General features: G+C 37.0%; 1 long non-coding RNA gene across 1 annotated transcript in view; it reads right to left on the reverse strand.

Annotated features, from left to right (window-relative positions):
* Positions 1-26,371, reverse strand: part of LOC106018692 (uncharacterized) — a 111,852-nt gene that overhangs the window by 40,927 nt on the left and 44,554 nt on the right. Inside the window, exon 3 of the long non-coding RNA XR_011811409.1 lies at positions 11,811-11,966. This is a non-coding gene — a long non-coding RNA (uncharacterized lncRNA). The remainder of the gene's footprint in view (positions 1-11,810; positions 11,967-26,371) is intronic.

Below are 26,371 nucleotides of genomic sequence, written 5' to 3' on the forward strand. Positions count from 1 at the left end.
AACTATGCTGGCCAAGACTTTAGCTGTCAAGTATAAGCCATAATATGAGTGATAAGAGCTATGAGACTGTTTGAGTAACCTCTGATTGAAGTTAATTTGCCTTAGAGTACATGTTTTGCACGTCTTCTGTTTGTGGTCTTTGGAGACCTTATAGAATTTTTAGCAGATCCTTTATGTTTCCAAACTACACTTATCAGCCTCGAAAATTGTGTTGGAATTCAATGAGCTTCAACTGCATACTTCCCATCGATGCATTTACACATTGCAAGCAGCACTCAGCGTGAAAAAAACAAGAGCTGAGAGCAATACCTTCAACAAATTAAGACTGAGACAAATATTTAATCTTGAGTTAAGCAGAGGATCAGATTTAATCCTTAAAGCATTTTTATCTCAAAACTCAACATTTTTTCTCATTCTGAGTTAACTCAGACCAGATATTTCACATATGCAGTGAGGCTATGAGCTAAAGACCTGGCCACCAAAAGAGCATAACCCTTTGCAAGCATGCATGGCTGGTCCTCAGTCACCTGAGGTCCCTGACACACACATAGTCCTCTCAAAACTGAATTACTCATTCTCTTTTCACTTCTTCTTAAAGAAGCTTTCAATTTTTTTCCCCTGTTTACATTAGAAAGCAATACGTGGTTATGTAAAAAAAAATCAACCAGCTCCTTAAGGCTTCTGCTCCCATTTTGCAGCACTGACAACCAAGAGACAGGCTCCAAAGCCAGCCACTCCCAGCACATTTCATCAAAAGCACAGGTTTCCTTAGCAACATGCCCCAAAATATCGCAGAGTCCTTCACTCCACATGTCCTTGGGACAGCAGCTTGTGAGCATGGAAGTGCATGGGCAATCAGACACCTGGGGCCTTTCTACTTAACAGTATTGTATGGGTTGGATTTTTGGGGCTATTTTCTAAATGCAGAATAATTGGGTTATTAGCTGAATGTGCAATATCTGGTCTAAAGAAATTCAGCACGACATTTCAGGTTTCCAATGTCTTTCTGGTGAAAAGGCAATTGCAGCACACAAGTTATGGTCACTGGTCCCAGAAATCTTACTGCATTAAGCAGCATTCAGAAAAGCAAGAGTAATTGAGACCACCTGTGTAACAAGCAAATGCAGTCACAATAAAAAATAAATAATAATAAAAAAAAAACGAGGTCAAAGAAATGCAGGGCCACAGCAGACTCTTTAAAATCAATAGAAAGCGACTCATTGAATTTAACAGGCACTTTTGCCTCAGTGGTCTCTGTGATAAACTGATATTCTTGCCTTATATGATGGTTGATACATGCCTGGGTTTGGGGTGAAGTGTGCAATATGTATGTATGTACATAATTAAATAGAATTTAATATCTTCTGCTGCCCATACTCCCAGGCAAAGCAACAATACCATATAATTTCAAAACTAAGTTTGACAGGTTGAAGAATAGATATTTATTTGCCCAAGAGGTAGAAATACCTGTTCAGAAACCATTTGAGTCATGACTGAATATCAGAACACAACAAAAAATGTGGATGTAAATCAACTCGAACACTTCCCTTTCTTTTTTTTCTTCAGACAGAATTGCTGGGGTCAAGTGCTGACCAGCCATATTTACTGTAATGACTTACAGCTTCTCTGCAAGTGCAGATCAACTTTCTGCACTTAAATACATGACTGCTCCATTGAATCAGCTACAATATCTTGTTTCATAATAGTAGAGCATTTTGGAGCACAGCAGAGTACATCGGATTTGGAAAATGCGAAAGTGTTGAGAAAAAGGAAGGATTTTCCTTTTCCTTCCTATTCTGCAAATCCTTTGGGTCCTGAAGCATCACATTTGAAAGGAGGATGGTGTTGATCTCCTACTGCAGGTGAGAATCTGTGAGTAACCTACATCTGCCAGCACTGAAAAGACCATAAGTAAGAACAGGTCCACCCACAAATTTCTCCTTGTTAGTACTTTACTTTTGTACTAAAGTGACTCTTATTTCTGATAAGTGATCAAGTCTGCATTTGGTTACAGGATGGCAGAGAGGGGAAGAGGAACAAAGTCTTTATAGAAAACATCTCACTGCTTTAAGAGAGCACTTTAAACAACCTCACATTCACAAAACTATTTCCAATTAAAAAATAAACAAAAAATTTTGAGAATCCCAAAAGGTGATATATTGTCAGGACAAGTATGTGTTCTGGCAGACCATCACACTGATTAGTTGGGGTAAGACGTGTGTAAATTCAAAAATGTTGTTGATTCTTAGTCCTTTGTTTTAGTTTCAACAGGAAAATCATAGTAAGGGCACCTTCATTCTTTATTGTCTAATCAGGACTTTTCTGCAAGCTTGGCTTAGTGCTGCCTTTCTAGGTGTTTAAGAGCACTTACTATTTTAGAGATAGTATATGTTTTGCTCCAAAATTTAAGAAACAACACCAGATAGCTTTGTCAGTCCTAAAAGCAGTATATGACAGTGGAGGAAAGCTCTTGTATACAGTTGAGCTAGCTGCCACTCAAGAAGTAAGTCATAAATAATCTAGCTTTATAGAACATCCACCAAAAGAAAAAGCACAGGACCGTTACAGAGAGGACTAAATAACCAAGATCCCTAGCAGGGCTGTAAAAAGTCATTTTCCTGCAGCACATCCATTCATGAATGACATTTGTGTTCCCTCCACACATTCTCTAATCTATGGAAGTCTTTGACCAAAAACACAAGTGAGAAACAGGCCTATTTCCATATCCTGAATATGATCCACATCTTCAATAAACATCTACATTTTTTTTTTAAAGGAAGAAAAAATGACTTTCATTCCTCCACAGAGTGTAGTGTGTGGGTAAGACAAAGTTAGCAAGTTAACTTGTACATTCACATGTAAATTGATCCTCGTCTGAATCTAAAGACGAGATTGATTTTGTGGGCGTAAGAAGCGCTGCTAACAGCTGAAATCTTCATCAGGCACCCAGTAATATTTGTATTTCTTCTAAGGGCTCATCTGCCAAATAGATTCTCAGTAGAGAATCTCAACTTTCTTTAGAAAGAAAAAGTATTTCTACACTCTGTGGAGGAAAAGAAAAGCTTGAAAATGCCCTCAGAGTAACCCAAAGATTCATAATTCAGAAGGTAAATTAAAAGACCACACATTTAGGATTATATATAACAATTTTGAAAGCCAACTGCGCAATTTTATCATATGGAGAGCAGATAACTGAGAGAAAGCAGACTTCGTACCATTTGAGGGAAGTGCTGTTCAGCTGTGCAAGAGAGTTCTGCAAATATAAATGCCTTATCTGTTCCCCTTCTGACAGGAATATCTCCTTGCTCTTTCCCAGAGCTTCTGTAACACTATAGTTATATATAAGTTAATTTATACACTGATCAAAACTTTTTGACCAGGAAAGGATTTTTCTCTTATTTGAAATCCCGTATTCCTGAGTTAACAAGCAAATCTGGTGCACAGACAATATGCGGTTTCATCATAGCATCATCTTTGTCACAACAGCGTGGTATGGATATAGCAAACTGTGATATTTTAGGGAAAAAATTGAGTGGAAACATTCTTAAATTAATATCAAAGTTTGGCTTAACCTTTCATAAAAGTAGAAGTTTTTTCTATCTGTTTTTTCCTTTGTTTCAGATGATTATAATCTCAGCCTTACTCACTTTTCATGTGAATTAAATACCCTACATCTATTGAAATTATTTTATCTAATTCTGCATAGAGCAATTCCTCATGAAATCAGAAGTAAAAAGAGAGATGCTAGAAAGTATTAAAAGAGCTAAAACTTCACTCTGTTAAGGGTAAGAGCAGAAGTAAAATGTCTCGCGATTACAAAGAAAATTCTTCATCCCTCTTCAGTCTTCTAACTTCTATCGATACCACATTATAACCAATTAGTGGCTTAGTTTCAAGCCAAGGACCAAACTGCATTGTTCTTTAGATAGTATTGTCACGTGCTTGGCACGTTTCAAATACAAAGCAAGTTTCTTTGTTCCAAAATTTTGTATTGACCATTACTATGTTCATAGTCCCTCTCAACTAGATTTTTTCTTATCTTCTCTAGAAAATGCAATAGTGTCACACCAAATGAGCTAATTTCAAACCCATTAGGTAGAATGGGCTTCATTCTACTCTCATTACCGGCAAATCAAAGCTATTCTTTTCCACAGTGAGAGCATAGGCTTTATCCTATAATACCTTCTATCCCTCAAGAAAGAAAGATAAAATATTCCGGAGATCAGTGGATGTACTTCAGGTTAGATTAAGAAATATGTGCAAACCATCAGAAACTTTATCTCTGCTTTTGCTGCTGGAGAACAGCCCCTGGAGTTGAATTCTCATTGCAACCTGCACAAGATCCACAATGATCCCAATGGAGCAGACTGAATTTCCAACTGAATGTAGGATGAGAAGTCCTTTTAAAAGTTGCTAATTTCCTGCTTTCTAAGCCCTTCTGTTGGATCTCAGACAGCTCCACCACAGTTTTTCACATATCTACACAGCTGTTAATTCAGCAAATTTTTTATCTGGGGCTTCATCACCATATCAAGAAGAGTTGGGTGAGAAGCTTCTACCTTAGGCTTTTGTGCAAACACTGGTATTAACATACAGGACAAGGAAGTTGATAAAAGAGGAAAGTTCTGAGAAAAACTGCAGCAGTCAACTGCTTTTGTAGCAAATTGGAGCCAAGGTATTGGCAAGTAAGATTTAACGGGCTTGATTGTTCTTTATCAAACATGAAGTGAACTAACTAAGTGTGGAATTATGGCAGGGCACAAGGAAAGTTGTCAAACTGAAGAGGATGAAAAGGAAAAACTGAAAGCCCAAAGCAATGAATGGGAAATAATGAGAGCAATATGAAGAATGATCTACAGAAAGCAGAAGGGAAGAAGATGGGAAAAGGGACTGAAAAGGGGAGAGGAGGTCTAGTCACTGACCCAAAGCCAATTTCTTCAGAGCTGAAAGAGAACATTGCATTTATATATATATGCCCTTCAGAAAACAAAACAAGAGAGGTATCAAGCAAGGCAGAGAAATTCTGGGGAAGGATAATATAACACCAACCCTGAAATTAAAAATGGAAAAGGAAATGGGAATAACTTTTCAATTTTAAACTTCCAGCAAGCTAGTTAATTATTAGAAGGTCAAAATCATAAAAAAGATCAAAACCAAAGATTTATACAAATTAATGGAAGACAGACACAGTGGGCATCATTTTGCTGCTGCTGCTGCCATTAGCTCAGGTTATCCCTGAAGCAGAATTGTCAGGAGCCAGTGGGCTATATCCAAGGAAATAATTACTCTACATCTAACCTAATGTTATATTTTCTAAACATTATAGAATGCTTTATACTATATTCAGCATTTTATTTTCTACAATGTTATTGTATTAGCAACCAATATGAAGTACGCTGATAGCTTTTGCTTTTCTCGTAGCAAATATGGAGCACAAATGAGACTCTAGATTTTATTTCTTCAGATGCATGCTTTCCTCCAACGTTTTCAGAACATGAATCTGTTATATATATAGGCTATACATCTTCTTGCCAAGCTGAAAGATACATAAAGCTGCTGTAAAACTTTTTACCTATATGCTCCTATTAAAATCAGTTATTTCAATTCTAAATTTTAACAAAATGGCAAAACAACATGTCAAAACTTTGCAATAGTTTAACTTTGGAATACAGTCTTACAACTCATACATCAAACACATAATAGACTAATATAGGAGACTAATTAGTCTTTCCCTATTAGTTCCTAAATCTTCCCATCACACTTGAAAATTCTGTGCCCTCACAATACAGCGAGAAACATCTTCCTTCCCCTCATGTTTCCCCCATGCTAAAGGTCAACATTAACATTATGGAATTTCAAGTACTGTAGAAGTAAGCTTGAAATATGTGTGAGCTTGGTTACTTGCACTGTATAGAGCAGAATCTTTAATAAAGATTCACTGTCTCCTCATCTGTAATTCCCATTGAAACTTCATCTGCTTCTATCACACCTCTTGGCTGCCTAATGTTTTCACCACTGTTCTTTATCCTTTACTTCCTTATGCTTATTAAGTCATCAGCACCCAAATGCATTCAGCTGGGCAAAACACAGAAGGGGTCAGCACAGTGTACCACTTTTTAGGTCATAAAAATGGGGCCAGAACAAGACTAAAATAACGAATAACTCTTATGAGGGCACATTGTACTCTCTGTGCATTTTACAGAAGCAAAAAGCCCTACAGACTAGTAACCATAAATTTTGAAAGATACTGAATTTGAAATAAAATTCATTTCAGGCAGGAACAATTTATACCCATTAGACAGATCAGCCAGTTTGTGCCGAAAGCATTACTTTCAGAAGAGCTATGGGGAGCACTGGGTGACTTTCATCTTGTGGAAAATATTTGAATTTCTAACATTTTTCTTTTTGAATGAGAATGAGTAATTTTCTGTAGCAGAGATATTTTTTCTCAATCCCAGAACAAGAAATAATCATAAGTCAGTGTAAAATATACAGACATAGGCAACAATTATAATCAGCAAATGGTGATCCAAGCAGACCAATTTTACTCACTCACACAGTTATGGTACAGCACAAATTGTTACTGGAGCACTAAGTTTTGCCAACCAACACTGGGTCATCTCTTAGCAAATTAGTTAGTGTGTGAGTTCTAGATGTGGCAGGCACAAATTATGCAAAAAAAAGCTTCCTATGATGAGAAAAGGATTTGATTACTAATGTTTAAATAAGGATCCCTGAGCTGTCTCTCTTCTGTAGGAATGGTGTTAAATATTTGGCAACAAGATGACACGTACTGCATAATTTAAACCTTTCAGTTTTACTGGGCACATAACATACATTTGCCTGCAATTCATTAGTTCCCATGCACACTTTCAACCAACATTAAATATACATGTAGGATGAGCTATTGCTGCGTCCATCAATCTCTCCTCACCTTATTACTTTACCTTTTCATTGTTGGCTTGGCTTTTACTCTAGGTAGCATATCAGCGTTTTTGTTTTGTACATTTGTGAAGCAAGGGGCCTCAAATGCTCAGTATTTGATCTCCCTCTGCCTGTCTTCTCTGCTGTCACATCCTTTGAAGGCCCAGTTCACTGCTCCCAAGCAAGCTTCCATCCCACCCTGCCTGGCTCCGACTTACCAGCTATGCCTCATCTAAGATTATTGAGAATCAGGAGGGAACAAGAAGATAATAGGATGAAAAAGGAGATAGATACTGAACTCTCCTGTTCACTCTATTTTAACAGAGTCATACAATGTCACTGTACAGCAACAGACAGTCTCTCCATGCCCCAGTCAGGAATAGGCAGTTAAAACAAAGAAACTTTGGCTTATTGAGTCATTCTAGGCCTTTTATGGCACAATGATGAATAATACTTTTGATATGTGCTGGAGGCAGGTTGATATAACTATATGTGTAGATTGCTTCCAAAATATAAACAAGTGTTACTACTATCTGCTTTTCACAGTTACAATAATTTGCTTAGATTCCAGCAGCACTCCAAAAAAAAAAAAAAGGATTAGGCACTCCATAAAAGGATTAGGTAGCCACTACCCAATGATTTCAAATTGTCATCAAGAAAGTTTATCATTTCTTTTTGGTCATGTCAAACTTCACAGATTCTTTAAACAAAGTTTTATATTAGATATGTCTGATCATCATACTAATCTATTTCTTACTGCAAAACTCAAAAGTTCAATAGCCAAGGTCTCCCTGGAAAATAGAACAAATTTTCCAGTTTGAGAATAAATGAGGAATGAATGTGTAGTTAATATGATATCCTGTCAAGCATAAAATACAAGAGAGGGGTGAAAACATGAGGTATGGAAAAGCAAACAATAAAGTCTAGTATCACCAGAGACATGTCAATGGAAGTTGATGTTTATGTCAGTCACTGTCTGTAGGACAGAGACTGTACAAGACAAAGTCCCACTGCAAATTTTGCATCACCACATTTGTCTATAGGGATGCCTTACAAATACTAACTACATACAAAATATGGATTAATATTTGCTTTAAGATTAAATAACCAATTTGAAAAGATTCCTGTCAAAAAGAACACCTGTTACACTGAGAGATCATAGTCCTGTAATATAGCAGCAAATGTCAGAGTACAGCCTCCACATTTCATTTTCCACTTCTGCATTCCTCAGTGGAGAAGACAGACAGAAAATATATATTATTTTGCAAGAATTAAAAACCAGATGGCAAAGATGAATAGATCTATTATATATAATATATATATCATGTTTATATTATTTTATATATTATATTTATTTATATATTATATTATTTATATATCATATATTATATACTATGTACTGTTATAAAATTAATATATAATGTTAATTTTATATATATATATATATATATATATATATATATATATATATAATATTCTTTATATATTATCTCAATATTATTAACAATATTGCCTCTGCTGGAATAATAATGACAGTGGAGGAACTTGTGAAAAAAGTCACAGGAGGACACAAAAATTGAAGACAGGTCACTACAGTAAAGATGGAAACTAGTATTTCGGCCACCATGCTCAGATGCCTGAAATCCTTTCAGTTCAGGCCACCTATTAAAACAGTAATGTTGTAACAGGATGGAATACAAGGACTCCTAGATAATTATAGCAGAGTCACAGAAACAAAATAGATAGATGAACACCTAACTGTGAGCTTGAGAATATCCCTTCTCTTTACCTTATCATCATCATCAGAAAATATTACCTGAAGGTGGTTGAACTGGAAAATTAGGTTCAAAAAAGTCATCAGGATATGTACAAGTAAATTTTATTTGTGCATAGTTTCAGAAATGCCTGTCAAGACAACATCAGAAAGAGATATAAGGGTTTATTTTATCCTTCCCCGGGAACTGCTTTTGTGCAAGGGGAAGAAAGGCTCTTCAGTCCACCATGATGCTCAAAAGACAAAACAGCTGGCTTCCCAGACATCTCATCTGCACCAGGACTAAAAAAAAATTCAAATGCACAAGAACAACATAATGATTTTAAGCAACTAGAAACCACTGCTAAAGCTTCTATGTAATGGTGACTTCTAGTAATGGTCCAGTTTAAATGAGTAAATCATAGAAACATATTTGAACCTGCACTGTTCAAAATGAATCACACTTTGTCTCTCTGCAAGCTGTATAAGAGAATGTCTGTGTGCATGTGTACACCTGCAGGATGGGATTGAAATTGTCTGAATTACAGAATCACAGAATCACAGAATTTCTAGGTTGAATTACACTGGATTTGGACACTGGATACACTGGATAGGGATTCAGTGTAATTTTAGGTGGTGTGGCATACCTGAGTCATCTGCACCCAGCCATCAGTTGTGATGTAAGACACAGGGCAGATCTCCGCCCTCCTGGATCAGCAGCAGAAGCTTCAATGGGATACAGCACAGCACACAAATAGGCACTAGATGCCTACCTCTAAGCAACAAAATAGCATGCAAATGTTGCTACACCTAGCACTGAGAAAAGTACTAGGGCAGTAAAAGTTCAAAGGATTATCATGCAGAAGATTTTAACACCCCACCTGTACAACACAAACATATGTTGTCCTGCTTTAACTGAAATATGCTTATACACCACTGAAGTGATGCAAAAACAAAATACTATGTTCCAGATAAGTGAATTCTGAGTTTATGTTGAACACAAAGTACACAGCAGTTTGCATTAAATGAGACATAACAGATTGGGTTTTCTTAGGATATACATACATTGAGTCAATTTGTAAACCACAGCTCAGAAACACATTTTCATCTCAGATCCATTTGCTATTCTAAATTCATGCGGCTAATCATATTAGGCAATGGACACACTGATAGATGCTTTTGATTAATTTAATTAATACAACAAAAGAAGCAATAATATATAGCTATTATCATATTTTTTATGGTGCATTGTTATTTCTCACTAAGCAACTGAAAAAATAACAGATTGTAATCCAGGGTTATTGCACAAAGCCTTAAAAACTAAGACTTCACATAAGCACTTAAAAACGTTGTATTTTGACTCAGAAGATTTAGGCTAAGATAAAGTGCTTATTGTTTTTATTTTCTAGTGCTTTTTTCCCCCCCCCCCCCCCACTTATTTAGCATGCACTAAATGTCTAGATGTTCCATGGAGCTACAAACATTTTGCAAATGCAACACATGTATTATGATACCGAAGATTAAAAGCCACTTCTTTCAAATAAATGTCCACTTCCTGTTTTGGTCAAAGTGTCAGGGCTCAGCATGGCCAAAAGAAGAACCCAGACTCCTCAGAAAAAGCCCAAGCTAATATTCTTTGGAAAGAGGATTTTTCAATCATCATGCCCCGTTCAGAAACGGAATTAGAGCCTCAGCAAATGTGGATCAATTTTACAACATTCACAATGATAGGATCTGAAGATCTGACCTAAGAAGTCCAAAACTATTGCATATCTAAGCAGAAAAAATCGTATTGTTATTTTCCTTAACGTATGAAAAGTTGGAGGGACTCTGCAGATCTAAGCTGCCAAATATGAAAATTAATTATTAACAAGTGCTTCAGGTATGGACTTCCCCTCGTTGCTAGTTTTTATTTAACCTGAAAAATGTCCATAATAATTTTTGATAATTGCTGGAGATGGGTGAAAATCTTAGGACCTTTTTCCAGACAATAAGGTATAACTTGAATTCTGCATTCTGTGCTTACAGTCCCAACATCTGGTAAGTCTGCAGTTGCAGAGAGGATGCTGATAATAGTAATAAGTTTTAAGAAGCTTCACAGAGTAAGTTGTTATGTCCAGACTTGCCTATTGCATGTAATAAGCACAGTTCTACAAAAATCGAGTCATTACTGGAACTCCAGGAGTCTGGAGAACTATGGCAGACTGCTAATTAATTTTGCCTCTGAAACTTTCAGTAATAATTGGATCACGGAGTGAAATATGCATTGAAAAGCAAAATGTATCTCTGTGAAGCTGTTGGACCTAACAATTTTCTTAATATAATAATAGGAAGAGGTTTTATTTTGGGGAGGCAGGATAACTCATATGTTCGTGTCCTTTTTTAGTCAAAATACAAGCTATTTTTAACAAATTGGTTTTTTTCCACTGCTGCCTAAGAAAAAGTTTTTACATCTGACAGCCTATCTGAAGTGTATGAAAAGGTGATATCCGTGATTATAAGAGCCATTCTTCTTGGTAAAACACACTACCACTCCAAAAGATAAAATGAAGATAACAGAAAGAAAATAAGAAATCTGTGGAGAGAAGATGATGGGAAATTAATATACATATATATATGATCAAAAGTGGTACCAGTAGTTGCCTTATATACAACAGAGCATATACAATTTTGGGGACCTTCTTCAGAAGCAAACTGAAAAAAGTACCATCTATGCATTGCCTATTACAAATGAGACTATATGCTTTATTGTCATCATGATAGCATTCACAGCTTTCAGTGAATTCAAGGTCTCATTGCCTAAATGTAATATGTATAATAAAAAGCATCTGCAGGCTGCCTTTCCCTTCCTCTCCCCTAGATAGAAAGTGAGAAAAAAAATAACTATGGATGAACACTGGCTCAGGGAAATGAAGAAGGCTGCACAGAGCAAGCTTGCAGTGAAATAAAAGCCCTATTTTTTCCTAGATATACCCCTATTCACTCAGTTACAAGAAAATCTTCAAGACAAACGATTAAAAGAATCTTTGGTAGTTTGTAGTGGATCAAACCCTATATTGTTCACTCCCATGTGTAGATGTCCATCCCTGCTCTCCTCACACACACACCCCTCCAATTTCTGTGGTGTGCTTACCACCATCTGGTCTGCATCTTACAGCCATTGTGATGGTCTGCTCCGTGCAACCAGCACATTCACAGCTGCACCCCACAGCATCCTGCAGACACGTAGCTGAGGTTTCAGAAGCAGGTAGGCTACAACGGGACAGCTCTCAAGGAGGGTTAATACAACCTGCCAAGAACAGGATAAATTTAGCAGTTCCAAGAAACCAGGTGTATACAGAAGTTTCAGTAACCTAACCACACTGCAGAAGAGCCCTTAATTCATCTTCTCTCTAATGCACATAGCTCAGCTCCGCTCTTTTTGTACCATTGAGTCAGCAAAGCCTGATACTGACTTTGCTTTGGGGAGATTCTCAAAGTAACCACAGCACAGGGTCTCAACATGGAGTCTTAGATATCAACAGTTCTGATTTGCTTCCCTAATAGACTTCGCTTTGAAATCTGTGGCCAATATAATCTTAATTCGCTAGCCAACGACATAAGCAGTTAGCAGGAAAGCCCAGCTTTCATAAATTACTGGCAGCTCCTATATTACCCACTCACCAGTTCCCATGTGGGTAATGACCACACAAAAAAGGAAGAAACTTTTTAATATTTCAATAATGCAGAACCCAGACCCTCCAGGAAACTTCTCTCTGATCAGCACAGCAGTTCTGAGCACCAAAGTTTTGTTCATTTGCCATATGCAAAAATGCCTTTGGTCTCCAAGGGCAAGAGAAAAGGAAGATCAAAGTCAAGCCCCACTACATAATCCCAGAAGAGAATTTGTCATAGTCTCGTGTTCCATCTTTTACCTTGAAGCATAAAGCAAATGAGAAAGGAAAGAAAATTATGGCTTAATAGTGTACGCAATTAGCAATCAGAGGGAACTCATCCAATAAATTTTCCAGACGCTGTATAACTTTTTGGAAGACACAGTTAACCCTCTGCACAACAGTCTGCTCATCTGACACATAATATATAATTGTTTCTTGAAGCCATGATGACAATCCATTGTGACAGCTTTGTACCCAGAAGCAGAGTCTCTCCTTTGTTCTCATCCATGGCATCCCCACACAGCTCTGAGACCTCTTGCTGGCAGAAATATTTGGGGAATCGTGGGATCAGCATGCCTGATGCTCTTGATTCTTTCCCAGAACTTTACACTGTGTTTTGGTCAGTAAAGAAAGTAGAAGGTTGTATTTACTCTCTCTGTCTCTGAACTCAAATCCAAGAAGAAAGCTTGCTGCAGTACATGATCAATCACAATTATGGTGTCCACACAGTCCAAGTTATGGTCTAAGCTTCGATGTCAATAACGTATTGTTGACTTGCATTGTATTTTAGAAGAAAGAAAGAACATTTAAAAGGATAGTTCAATGCTTGAATTTGAAGAGCCTAAATATTTTTGTGCACTTGTTATTCCTACTGGTCAATACTAGAAATCTTCAACATTTTCCACCTTTCCACCATGAAATCTTTTTTTTTTTTTTTTTTTTTCATTTAAAAAGAAAAACCACTAAGTACAGAATAACCATTTATAGGAACAAAAGGGAAAACTAGTCTAGAACTGTCAGGATGACACATCTTCTGTTTGCAGACTTCCTCTTAAATCAACAGACCTTAGAAAGCTATTGAATAAGGTAGGAAAGCGTTCATTTTTTGCCTTTAAGATTTTCCATCGCTTAAGCCTCTACTAGGTTTTTATTTACAAAGAATGCTGAACAGAGATGCCAAAATTGCATTCTGCATTTTAACTATGACTGTTTCCACTTAAGTAAAAAAAAACATTGGATTAAAATTACCAAAATTATAGGTAAAAAGCACAGAATTCTTCCTACTAAAGGTCAGCCACAAAAGGGAAAAGATTTGAAAGCAAGTTGTTATAATGACTAGTGCAGTGTTGTCTCAGAGAGCTGATAGGAAGGAAAGACTGAATTCAGGTTACTCATTTAAATAACAAAAGACGAAAAGGTTGCAAGTATAACACCAAACATGCCAGTAATGGACTGGGGTTAATTAGACTGAGAGGAACAGCTTGGGCTCTCCATTGTGAGCTGATGAAGACCACAGGCAGCAAAGAGCATGGTAAAAGGAGATGGGCATGCCAGCAGGCCAAAAAGGTCTTATATAATGTTTAGGCTGCTGGCAATTTTAAAACAGCATCGTTCAGAGGAAAGAGAACTGGCTCTGGAAATGTTGAGGCCAGAAGATACTCTCTATTTTAAGACACAGCACTTTATTCCTTTAAAAGCGAGTTGTGTTTTTTGTGTGCATCAGCCATTTTTGTTGTCCCTAACTGTAATAAAAAATTTCCAAATTGATGCATTTTAAATATATTATAATAAGAATATGATTTAATAATAGTAGTAAGAACTGATAAATGTGTATTTACCAACAAGAGTTACATATTTAGGTAAAAGCACCGTTTCTAATACCACAAATTCACATTGCATTCCCATGCACCAAGCTCCAGCCAGAAGAGTAAGCAACCTTTCAGTTATAACAAGCCAGCTGAAAGGTCACCCTTTCCCTAAACTATGGCTAAATAGATTGCATCTCCTAGGTCTAGTATTACAGCCAGAGCAAAGTGTTTATGATCAATCCAATTAAAATGGTAATTTCAGGGTGGCTGGCAGCTCTCCTAAACTGTAAAGAGTTCTAGTTTACTTGAAGTCTCATGGCACAGGGTAAACTTGCTGCTTTGCCACTGTGGTAATTTTCCACTATATTACATTGGAACTATTGCCCAAATGTAACTCCAGGTAACACCACTAAAAAAAAAAAGAAAAAAAAAAAAAAAGGTTAAAATATTTCCGTATACCATTTTAATGTAATTATCACATCCCACTGAAAATACGTGAATAAGATCAAAAGATCACTGCAATACAGGCCAGTGACAGCGCTGTATTAATCACAAGGAGCTCTGATTCAAAGCTATGCTGCTTGCCAAAGAGTGTCTTGCTGGGTCAAACAAGATCACCCAGCCCCCAGAACAAATTGTTGGAGTTACATCATTATTTTTTGCTCTTGCAGATTTTGATATTGTAGAAGGCCCTGAAGCAAAGCTCTGCTGCTAGTTGCAATTATATAAACCTCACAATTTTTACCACAAGTCCTCCTGAATGGTTTTGTGATAAAACATAAGCATAAACCAGAAAGCAATTATTACACAGATCTATTAATAGATATTGCTCTTTAAAAAAAAAAAAAAAAAAAAAAAAAAAAGACAAAAATACAGCACTGATGCATAGGGCATTTTAAAGGATTCAGCACTGATGCATAGGGCATTTTAAAGGATTTTAAAGAGAAACTGTCAACCTGAAATTTCATTTCCTCCTGATTATATCAGAAAAACCCGGAAACTAACAGAAAGGATGAAGGTACGGTTGTTTGTTTTTAACCATTCCCTCCTCTCATCTTTTAAAAAATTCTATGCTGTGCCTGAGAATCTGCTTTGCAAATTTGACCATCTCTGCTCAGTTTCTTGTTGCATTGATGGCAAACACCAGCAAAACAACCACATCATTCAGGGCTCTGTAGCTGAACACTCACACAGACACTTTCCCTGGCTACACGGAAAGCAGCAGAGCAGTGTAGAAGTTCAAAGAGGTTGCAGTCAGAAAACAAACAGGCACATACTCAAAGAAAAGTTAGGATGGTAAATGTCATCTTGTTTGTTATTGCTGTTCAAGGTCTACTGAAAAGACCTTTCAAAATCAGTATTACTAAAGGAGTGGGAAAGCTACCCAAACAACACTATGAATTTGAATTTATCAAAAATATATTTTTTCCTAAGTAATACTGGGTTGGTCGCTGCACTTGCATTTTAGTAAATCTAAGTAACTGGTTTGCACTTAATCCTAAAAATGGTCAAATGATGTGACTGCAGATTCATGAACATCGTTTGAAAGTCTTGCTTACACTGCTGTTTGCTGAGACTGAAGCCGGGCTAGAGGTACCTGTCTTAGCCCTCAGCTAAGTAGCTGAGAGCAGTATAGCTGCAAGAAAAAAAGAGTTCAGTCTGGACTGTAGGGCCCTTCTGAAAATCAGAACAAATATTTAGATTGCTGGCTTGCACTGAAATCAGCGCTGCAATGGCTAAGAGCACCCAAGCCAACTCAACGTGATTACACACTAAAAGCTCTCAGCAATGAAGTGTTCACATACCATTGGTCTTGAAATACCTAGACATGAGTGACTGTGGAGCTCACTCTAAAAGAAAAAAAAAAGAAAAAAAAAGAGTAAAAAAATAAAAGTAAAGAATTCTGTGCCAATTTGCTGAGTGAAGATGTATGCAGTCAGCATAGCGAGGAAACTACAGAACCTTACCTTTTTAATGGCATCAAATATAGAGGTAGTAAAAGGGGCTTTTATTTTCTGTTAAAGCTCTTAGAAATCTAACCAAGCAGTTAGTGGTGTAAAAATAAAAGGCCCAAAGCTAACAGAAGTTACTGTCTTTATCTTTTCTTAAATTCAGTAGGTCTTAAAGTAGGCTTTCACAAGTGACATACTATATTTCACAAATCTTTTGCTGCTTTGTTTAGCGATGACCTGTTTGAACATTCAAGAATTGCCTGAGACGTTGCATACACTCTGAGTCAAAGACATACAGACAAGACCCTGAGTGATACATGAAGCAGAACAAAGGGAACAAAATAATTACTGTCCTGGTAACATATGAAGTCCTTGCTTAGGACAGACACATCAGGAATACAGATCCTAAAAGCATTAATTTCAGCTTTCAGCTGCCCACCCTCTTTGGCTCAAAAGGCCTCCAAGAGGAGTCCAGAATAAGAAGCCAGCCTGCCTCCAGTTCATAACAATTAATTATTAACTTGCAGGTGCAGGGGAAACTGAAAGAAAAACAGTCACCTTGAGAAAATATATACCAATCCATGTACGTATAAGGAATGGGTATCTACTGATGCCACCAAAGGAATAGCTATATCACTCTTACCAAAAAACAGCAAACCACAATCATCATCAAAGAATAGGAAGATGTGAAGGAACAGAGGAAAAATATAACAAGGAAAGATGAACCCACTGTATCTTCAGGATATCTAAAATATTTTTGAAAGTAGTAGTGTCGGCTTATTTAAACATGCCCAAAGCAGCAGATACAAACACAGCATCAGATTGAGCTACAACAAGAACAGAGCACTGGAGAGAGGACTGTTTCAGGAAGAGAAACCAGAAGATGGTGTTTGCTTTGCCACTGAAGTTTGGGATGTTACGTAACTAAAGAAACTCAAAGTACTAATGCAACATTTAATGGCAGTGCTAGCTTCGTGGTGGTTGGCCTTGGTTGCAAATATATTTTAAAAAAGGCATAACCAAACTCTCAAAGCAATTAAATGCCCCAAAAAGACTTCCGCGTGTCTATGTTATTCCTTCACTACAACAGAATCTGCTGCTGCTTCTATTAATACAAATCCTGTACGCTGGTAAGAAGACATAGGCCTGCTTCTAGTCAGCTAAAAAATTATGGGAGGACATAAGATATTCTCAGGCAAATTATAACATGTAAAAGCTCATATAGGAGATCTAAAGTAATTTTTCTTCCAAAGAAAAAAAATTACCCTCTCTTCTATGCAGCAAGAAGATACAGTTGTAGTTAGAAGCAGAAAGTTAAGAATATCTCAGGGTTTAGACAGGATTTTTTTTTAGTATTTAAAGAACTTTCTCTTTCCTTCTTTCTTCCTTTCTTTCTAACAGTAGGTTTCTTTGCCATTTTTTTTTTTCTTCTGGAATTTATAATCCCCTCGGTTACCATACTTTCAAGTGTTGTGCTGTGTATATGGACGATTATTTCTGTGGCTATTTAAACTCAAGTATTGATGAAGCTTTGACTGTTTTGAAGTACCCTCCATTTCATATACTGATACATCTTTGCAGACTTTTGTTGAAGCACAACATTTTCCACACAGAAGCAGAGAGCCTGAAAATGTAATTTATGAGATTATTTCATGTTTTAAAAATCACGTAAACACAATCATCATGTCTGCCTCCAGTACTCTCTTGGGATTTAGAATGTTTGCCAACTGGAAAACAGGAAAAGACAGGAATGGAAATGGATTTTAAAAAAATAATTTTTAGAAAGCTTTGCCAGCCTTGCCCAGACAGCAGCCTCAAATCCCAAGGACCCTCAGGAAAAAATAAACATTCAGGCAAAATGTGATAAACAATGGGTTTATGGTACTGTGTGGGGGCTAAAACCCACCTAGCCAACTGGGATTCAGGCCAAAATTCTCAGAAAAAGCACAAGCATTGTATCGAACACCAAAGACCACAGCTGATTCTGTGAGCAAACAGGCAGGTGATGAGGTGGAGAAGACCCCAAGTGAGGAGCCAAGGACAAGAGGCAGAAGGATACGCTGCTGGCACCAAGAGCTATGGGGAGCAGCTGCCATTCACCACCCTGGTGTGGATCTGGCTTTACAATGTGAGGACCAGGAGACTGAAACGATATTAACTGGCTTTTTATGGGGTATGTCGATTTCTACCAATGATATTCAAAGTCATTGATAAAAAATTAAGCATCACTGCTCACCTTCTGTTAACAGCAGGTTTGCAGTATCTGCAGACAAAACATCTGAGTGAAAAGACAAATGAAAAACTTCAGGAGGCAAGTTTCTGCACCACATATCATTTATAAGCAACCTAGCAACATTATTGTTTCAAGGCAGACAAAAGGACATCTTTATAAAATATATGGCTGAATACCTAAAAGCTCCTCCAGTTTTACTTCATGCATATGGCCTTTCAGTACTATAATTTATACTTCTACTACTCAGTTGCCCAGATGGGCTTTTACTATATCCTTCTCACAGCTCTCCAGGTGTTGCAAATAAATAAAACACTTTATTTCAGGGAGATGAGAACATAGTAGGTACCAGTGGAAGCTGATAATACATGTATTTAAGCAACAGCCATTACCAAATGCATTGTAGTTATTATTAAGTATGCCAAGGGATTCTGTATATTATTCAAGTGTCATAAATGAAAACTAAATGACCAAAACTACTTTCAGTAAACTATTGACTTCATTTCACAATTCTGTCATTGTGCCAAATTCAATAAAGAAACTTATGGGACATTAGCATTAGAACGATAATTTGCCTAGCATGCCCTTTAGATATATCGTGCCACTAATATTAACAATTACTAAAAAAAAAAAAAAAAAAAAAAAAAAGTGCAAGAGATTCAATGAATTTCTAAGTGAGCAAATAGCCATCCCTTTGCAGAGATTCAGGAAACAGAAAGGAGTCTGTTTGTTGCATGAATTATGTGTTGCAAACCATTTTCTGACCTCTAGTCTACAGTATATTAATTATTCACATAACATTTGAAGGAAGAAAGATGGAGCGTGTGAGAAATGATCCTTAAACTTCAGCAGTCTCACACAAAGTGGGCTCTAACCAAGACCAAATTACTGGGGAATTGCTTGGCATTTACAAAATAATGTACATATCAATTATTACATATTTATATACATATATATATACGTACAGCGTGTGATTATATAGAGATACCTGTGCCCTTAGGTCTTAGGATTAAATTAGATCTAGCCTCAAATTTATAAGAGGGCAGACTTCTTTTCCCAAACCTGTGAGAGCAAGTAGGAAGAGAAACTTTAGCACAAAGTTTCATATCTGATGTGCCTTCTAAATAGGAGTACTATTATTTGTATTTCTGTAGTTGGAGAACTGGTAGTGGGGATAGTTTCTTTGCTTTTACACAGGAGGATAAAATGAGCCCTTAGAGACATCATATTCTGAATAGACGGAGGGAAGAAGATGCTACACAAACCAGAGAGCAGTGAGATGTACAAACATAACTAGCATTTAAAAGTTTATGAAATTGTTGTGTTCTTTTTTCTTTTCTTTTTTTTTTTTTTTTTTAAATGGTAGCACTTGATAATTCATATCTTTTTTTTTTTTTTTTAATAAAAAAAATAGTGCTTCTTTTAAGCAATGCCAATACTTAACATCATGCCAAATGAATGTGTTTGGATATAATGAGTGTTCGGTCCATTGTAGCATACAAGAAAGTGGGTTCTTTCACAATTATAATCTCACTTGCCATTGTACTTTTACATAACATGCAAACACAAAGAGCTGGCTTGAAAGAAACACATTTTTGCTCCGTTTAACTCAGTATATTTATTAAGTGGTGTTTTTTGACCAAAATAGTCATGATAATTCCTTTATTCCAGTGCCAAAAAAAAAAAAAAAAAATTACATCACATCACATGATGGGTAGCATGGCAGTGTGTCTTAAATTGCTACATCTTTTCTTTTTTCCTTTGTTCTATTGAGTGAAAAGAAGTCTGCCCCTGTAGGGTGCTGGTGTGTTTGAAAAGAAAAGGTAATTCAAGAATATCAGAAACAAGTAGATGATTCAGCAAAGATACCACCCCTCCTCTTTTCTCCTTATTACACACCTGTCATTCCTAAAAGGTAAAAAAATAAAAATAAAAAAAAATCCTGTACTTACAGATGTAACATTGCTGTCTACCACAGTGGAAGTTTCCCCACATCTAACAATGACACTACAATTAGACCAGAGTTTTTTGCTTGTTTGAAACAAGGTTGTAATTAAACCCAGATGTCTCGAACATCCACTCCTTTTAAAAGATACTTGGATACTGTCTATGATTACAAGCAGGTATCTGATATTTCCCTTCTTGTCACAAAGGCGCAATAAAACTGTGTCTTTAAACATTTAATTTTATCACATCGGTTTGCTGCTTTCAAGACAAGTGATATTTCAAAGTAATTTCTGTGGCTTGGTGGAGAAGTCTTTCCAAACTCAACATCTGCAAATCTACATCTCAACATGTACAATGCCGGAAATACTCTCAGTGACTCAAAGGTCATTTCTTAATTTCTGGGAAGGGTAAGAATGAGGAAAGGAATATACTTATGGAGAATAAGTATATTCCTTTGAGAATAGAGACCCTTCAGTCATTTCTAGCAAATTCTGAATGACACATTTAAGTATTTTCAGTGTAGTATTGTAAAAAATAGTCTAATGGCTGCCATTTGGCATAACAGTCATTTTATGATAGTATTAATTCACAAAGGTAAAATTGTCCAGAATCATTTAGGAACATGACCTTGTATTGATTCTGTAGTGTATTCATACAAATCCATATATATTTATTTCACACTCCTTTTTTTAATGGTCCAGATAAGACAAGGTTCCCAAACTGAGACTGCCTCAGTACAGACACCCACTAGGAGCTTCCATTTTTTTGTCAAAGACACACAAAAAAAGTGTTGGGGGGGGGGGGGGAGGGGGGGCATGCTGAATGAGAACATCTCTTCAGGGGTCACTGGACACACTGAATACATGCATGGCCAGTGTAGCTGAGCAGTAAACTTGGTAATTCATTTTTAGGCATTATAAATTATTTTTTTTCCATGCAAAAGATTTCTGATTAAAAAATAAAACTTTTTGTCACAAATTTATTGATTTTGCTTGCCTCAAGTGGGCACTTCAGAGATTGAGAGTAGCATACATTCACAAACAAAGCGATGTGTGCCTACATGCTCACCTGGCTGGGGCCAGCAAGCTCTACACTCTCACATGAAAACACAGATACACACCTAAACTTGGACACACACAGGCAGCAGGTTTGGCCTGCATTAAGATACAGTTTTAGGAAAACATATGTGTGCACTGTTCCAGAACTTCCGTACAAGAACAATACCAGAAATTAAGCGATCCAGATTGAGACCTGAGTGCTGTACATTCATTAGTATCTCACACCCAAAGCAATTACTGTGTTGAATGTGACAAGTGAATATTATATATGAACTCTGCACCCTCCTAATAAACCTCACAGTAGCAAGTTTTCAAGGAACTATGCTCTGGGCAAGGTTTGTCTGGTGAAGCCTGGGAATTAGTTTTAACATTTTCTAAATGTCCCTTTCTGTTTCCTAAGTTTCTGTTTCTCCTTGAGACTTCCATAGTCCTGGGGACAGCTTCAGCCTCTTCTCCTGTGCTATGTTTATTCGCTACAGAAACAGTTGCAGCATTGTGTGACTTATCACAACGAGCCCACAAGACTTGCATGTTAAATACTGTCTACCAAATAATCACAAGAAGCCGTTCTCCAGGAAAAGAGTGAAACAAGTAAAGAAAAAAGCAACTCAAAATACAACTGATAAGCTGCTTGAAAGCATTATCTCATCTCAAAGGACCATCCATGAATAGAAGACTAAATTCATCACTTGTTCCCTGAACTGGTGGCTCAGCTCCAAGAGATAAATTAATCAAATTATTCCAGAAAGAAAATAAGAAAACTAATTTCAAAATTCAGACAGACATTCAAGAGACTGTTAGTTACGGACTTCTCATCTTTACCTGCTTTCACAATATTTTCCAGAATTAAAAATCACTCAAGACAATGGAAAGACCTTCTCTTATTAAAATTGGCCTTGAAACACATTATAAGCATACAAAATCTAATCCTATGAACAGTTCCATTGTACCTTTGTACATCACAGAAGCTAGTGGTAGAACAGTATGAAAAAGGTGTTCATTGAAGTGAGGCTGAGCCTTGAAAGATGGTTGCTGTGATGGTTTTAAGGGCTCACAGCTAAGCCCCATTTACCTGTAGCTGAAGGGCAAACAGACATTTCCTCATCCACATAAAGGCTTGCTACTGCTATGACTCCTACAGGAAACTGAAAAGTCTTAGACAAAACATAATTAAAACAACAACAAAAAAACTTGTTTTATTGTTTCATCAGAATATAGCTACTCATCACTTCAAGTTTACTTGAGCTTGAAAGAAAAACATCTTAAACCTCCCCTTTATCTGGGAAGAACCTTGTTCCCTACCAGAGATGCTCTATCTTCTCATTTCAGTGTGGTGGGGTCTGCCTTCAGCAGAGCACTGTTCCTACAGACAGCCAGATCATAGCAGAGAAACCGTTTTAGAGAGAAATTCAATTTGGCAGGGAGCTTTATTTTTTAACCAGTCTCTCCTCGGGAGGTTAGGAAACTATGGAATACAGCCAAGAAAGAGAAGGAAACTAGAACTATCCTGAGCAGAAGAATGACATTAAAGTTCTCCCAGGTTTCCTACAATAGCTCATTTCCATTAACACAATAAGGCATTCAGACAAAGGCAAGAAGAAGGAACCGATAATTTTTAAGTTGCTGTTGACGTAAAGTCATTGATGTGACTGGAGGCATAAAACTGTAATTCTAGAGACCGTGATAGGAGGACTGATCTTGAAGTTTGCAAACTACAAGAAATGCTGAATATTTGGTACATGTTTTTAGAAAGTGCACAGTGCCAAAAAAGAAGTATGACTGTATCAAGCACATGATTTTCAGTTACAGAAGCATAAGCTTTGCCAGAAGCCTTTGTTTTACTTACCTTGGGATATGGAACACTTGGGCCTCTCCAGCTACACAATAACATTACAGCATCAGCAACATTTCTGGACAAGGGAAGGTAATTTTCTCTAGCTAACAAGCTTCTAAATATTTCTAATTTTTATGCTAGCAGCCCACCCTACAAACTGCAAGATATTAGGAACTTTCCTCAGTTTTGAAAATCATCACATTGCTCTTTCTCCTTTATTAGGATAGGTGAATTATAGATTTGCCTACATTGTAATAAATCAGATTCAATATTTATCTAGTGCTGCAAAGTGATTTTGAGCACAATTTTATGCTAGTATGCAACGTTTCATCCACGTACGCTCTTTGCCTGCCTTTTCTTTTGCTGCTTAGACTTAAACTGTTGCTGTTGAAACTCTAAATACCTGTTGAAATCCAACAGATTTTGTTTGATTGGTTATGGTCTCTCTTAGTTTAAGGTTCAGGGCTGCTGGTAACTGCAACACTGGACAGTTCCTGGGAACTGCTTCTCAATTAGAGATCTGGTATTCTAGTATCTGGAATTTCAGCTGATTATGACAGTATTTTCAAAAGGTTTCCACATGTACTAAGTAGCTAACATAAGATTGAACAAGCAAGGTTTCAAGTTATCTTACTCTTCTCCACACTTCAGAAGAAAGTGCATGGGCTATGTCAACTGCTTTAATGCAAAAATCATCGCCTTTACAAAGTTCAGGGCAAGTCCTATGGATGATGTAGCTAGTGTCTTAAAATAATCAGTATTTTCCTGTCTTGTTAATACCCATCTTTATTTGTCTTGCATTTCAAAACAGGTTTTGATACGTAAATCAGGGTCTGTCCCCTGATTTCTTTCCACTAATTTTAACAACTGCCAGGTGGATTTAGAGTATGTAAAGAAAAACGACTGAATTTAACCACATACAGTTTAATTTTTTACCGTCTTTACACACTCATCATTTGCCAAAGCTTCTGTTACACAGTTAAACTACTCCCAGATGCATAACGGAGGGGTGCCCTTGTTCCTATAAAGACCTGTGTTACATCATCTATGTTACTCAAGGACCTGTGATACCATGTTACATCCTTGCACACTGTGCTCCCACATTGTTCCTCTGTACTCTTGTGCTCCCCATGGTAAATGTGCAGGTAATCTCTCCCCCACTACATCTGAAAAGCTGCTTTTCCCATCACTGTTTTTAACTTCAGACTTCACTATTTTTGAACCTCATCTGCTGAAAGCATTTAATCAATTTGCCTTTCCTGTTCAGATTTTGGACCTATTGGATACACTAGTCGAAAACAGCCCTTACAATAGTAATAAATATCAGCAAATGTGTCATTTTCTCGGGCAGAGCATACCAGACACGTCCCCCAGGAAGAAGCCATGGTGCATATCCCTGTTTCATGTATACTTGACAAGTTCCTTAGGGCATATTGAGTGGGGCAGCTGGGAGTGTGCCTTTCCCTAATCCATCCACCTTAGCTGGTTTCTCTTCCTATCATCGAACTGACTTATTTTTGGCTGTCAAGAAAAAACTTCAGTAATGTACAGCATGTGTGTTGAGTCACAACACAGCGCAGCTCTGTGATACTGAAGGCTGTCCAGCTGCCAACTCCTGTTGGTGCCTTTGAAAATCTTTTCCAATGAATCTCCTCTTAAGTAATCACTCTGCCAAATATCAGTTGTCTCGAAAAGCTTGGTTTTTAAGAAAAGGTCAAACAAAATTGCAATGAAAACCCTAGGGATACTTGCAAAAGGTCACTTAAGACAAAGGGGATTCCCAGCTGAAGTACAGGTTTCACCACAGTGCAGATATTCCGCAGACTACCTTGTCAGAGAAAAGCTTTAATTCAGAGTCAAAATTGATGCTTATAATTTTGTCTGCACAATCATCCGTACACCCAGTAAATGAAACAGTCACATCCAGCTACATGATTTGCAGACTGTTACCCAGTCGTCCAAATAAAGCACTCTATTCCACAACTGCATTACTTATGATGGCAAATAAAGTTGCAGCATGATGATACTTACAGAACTGTAGTGGCCCATTTATATGAAGCTTTTTAAGAGCTGGCCTCAGGAAATGCGTTTTCAGTTCTATGGTTGTTGGGCTGGATGAGCATTTCACAGGGAATAATTTATTTGATTAATTTAGGGCCATTATTGGTTTACAAAATTCCTTTGTGCTGACTTCTCTGACCATTTTGTTTATTATTTGAAGTTACAGAACAGATGGTTTGTTCAAAAATATATTTTCGCCTAATGATTGCTCATAAATTCTCTGTCCTGGATGGAGCTTCATGCATTTGCTTTGCAGGCTCTGTGAACTGGGTTTTTAACTCATGGAGCATGGCCTGGATTCTTGGCTGACATTTTTCTCTTCTGTGTATGTGTGTGAGCTAACTATTTTCCCAAACTACAGAATGTCTTTAAGGAACTGTCTACTTAAAAAACTCATTAAAGATACGTGTAACTTACAATTTCTGAATAGACTAACTAAGGCTACTTCAGACATCTATGCACAGATACTTCAGTACTTAATTAGAGCAAAACCAACACACACAGCACTTGATGAAACAGCAAATGAGACTCAGCAAACATTTAGAAGAAGCAAGTAAATGAAATATAAGATGTCTATGACGTGAAAAAAAAAAAAAGTTTTCTTTGCATTTCCCAAAAATGTTACTGTTATTGCCAAGAGGGTGACAGAGCTGGTCCATCAGGACACCACAATTTTAACTGGGCTAATTACAGCTGTCTTAGATGAAGATGACCGCTTCAAATGAATCTGTTTAAACATCTGTATAAAACAGATAAGAATTTGGGCAAATTGTCTGTTGTTTGGAACCCTATTTGAGACTGCTGTAGAAAAGCATAGCAAGCATGATTCCTCAGTAGGTCCGTATGCCGAACAAACAGCGATCCAATCAGGCTTACATTTTACTGCTAATGATGTGTTTATAGATATTTACCTTTGCAGCAGTATCAGAGACTGTATCTTGAATTGCTATTAATGCCGTTCTACACAGATTAATAAAGAGTGAAGCTATTGAGATGTATGGTTTCCACTCCTTTTTAGCCTAGTGTAACATTGCCATCTACAGGATTTACAGCACAGAAGCTCTGCAGTACTCAAAGACTGATTTTACAAGCAAGGAATAGAAACCACTGAAGTTGAAAATGTAAGTGCCCAAAATTAGCCCTGTTTG

The sequence above is a fragment of the Anas platyrhynchos genome, chromosome 9, assembly GCF_047663525.1.
Source record: "Anas platyrhynchos isolate ZD024472 breed Pekin duck chromosome 9, IASCAAS_PekinDuck_T2T, whole genome shotgun sequence".
Taxonomy (NCBI): domain Eukaryota; kingdom Metazoa; phylum Chordata; class Aves; order Anseriformes; family Anatidae; genus Anas; species Anas platyrhynchos.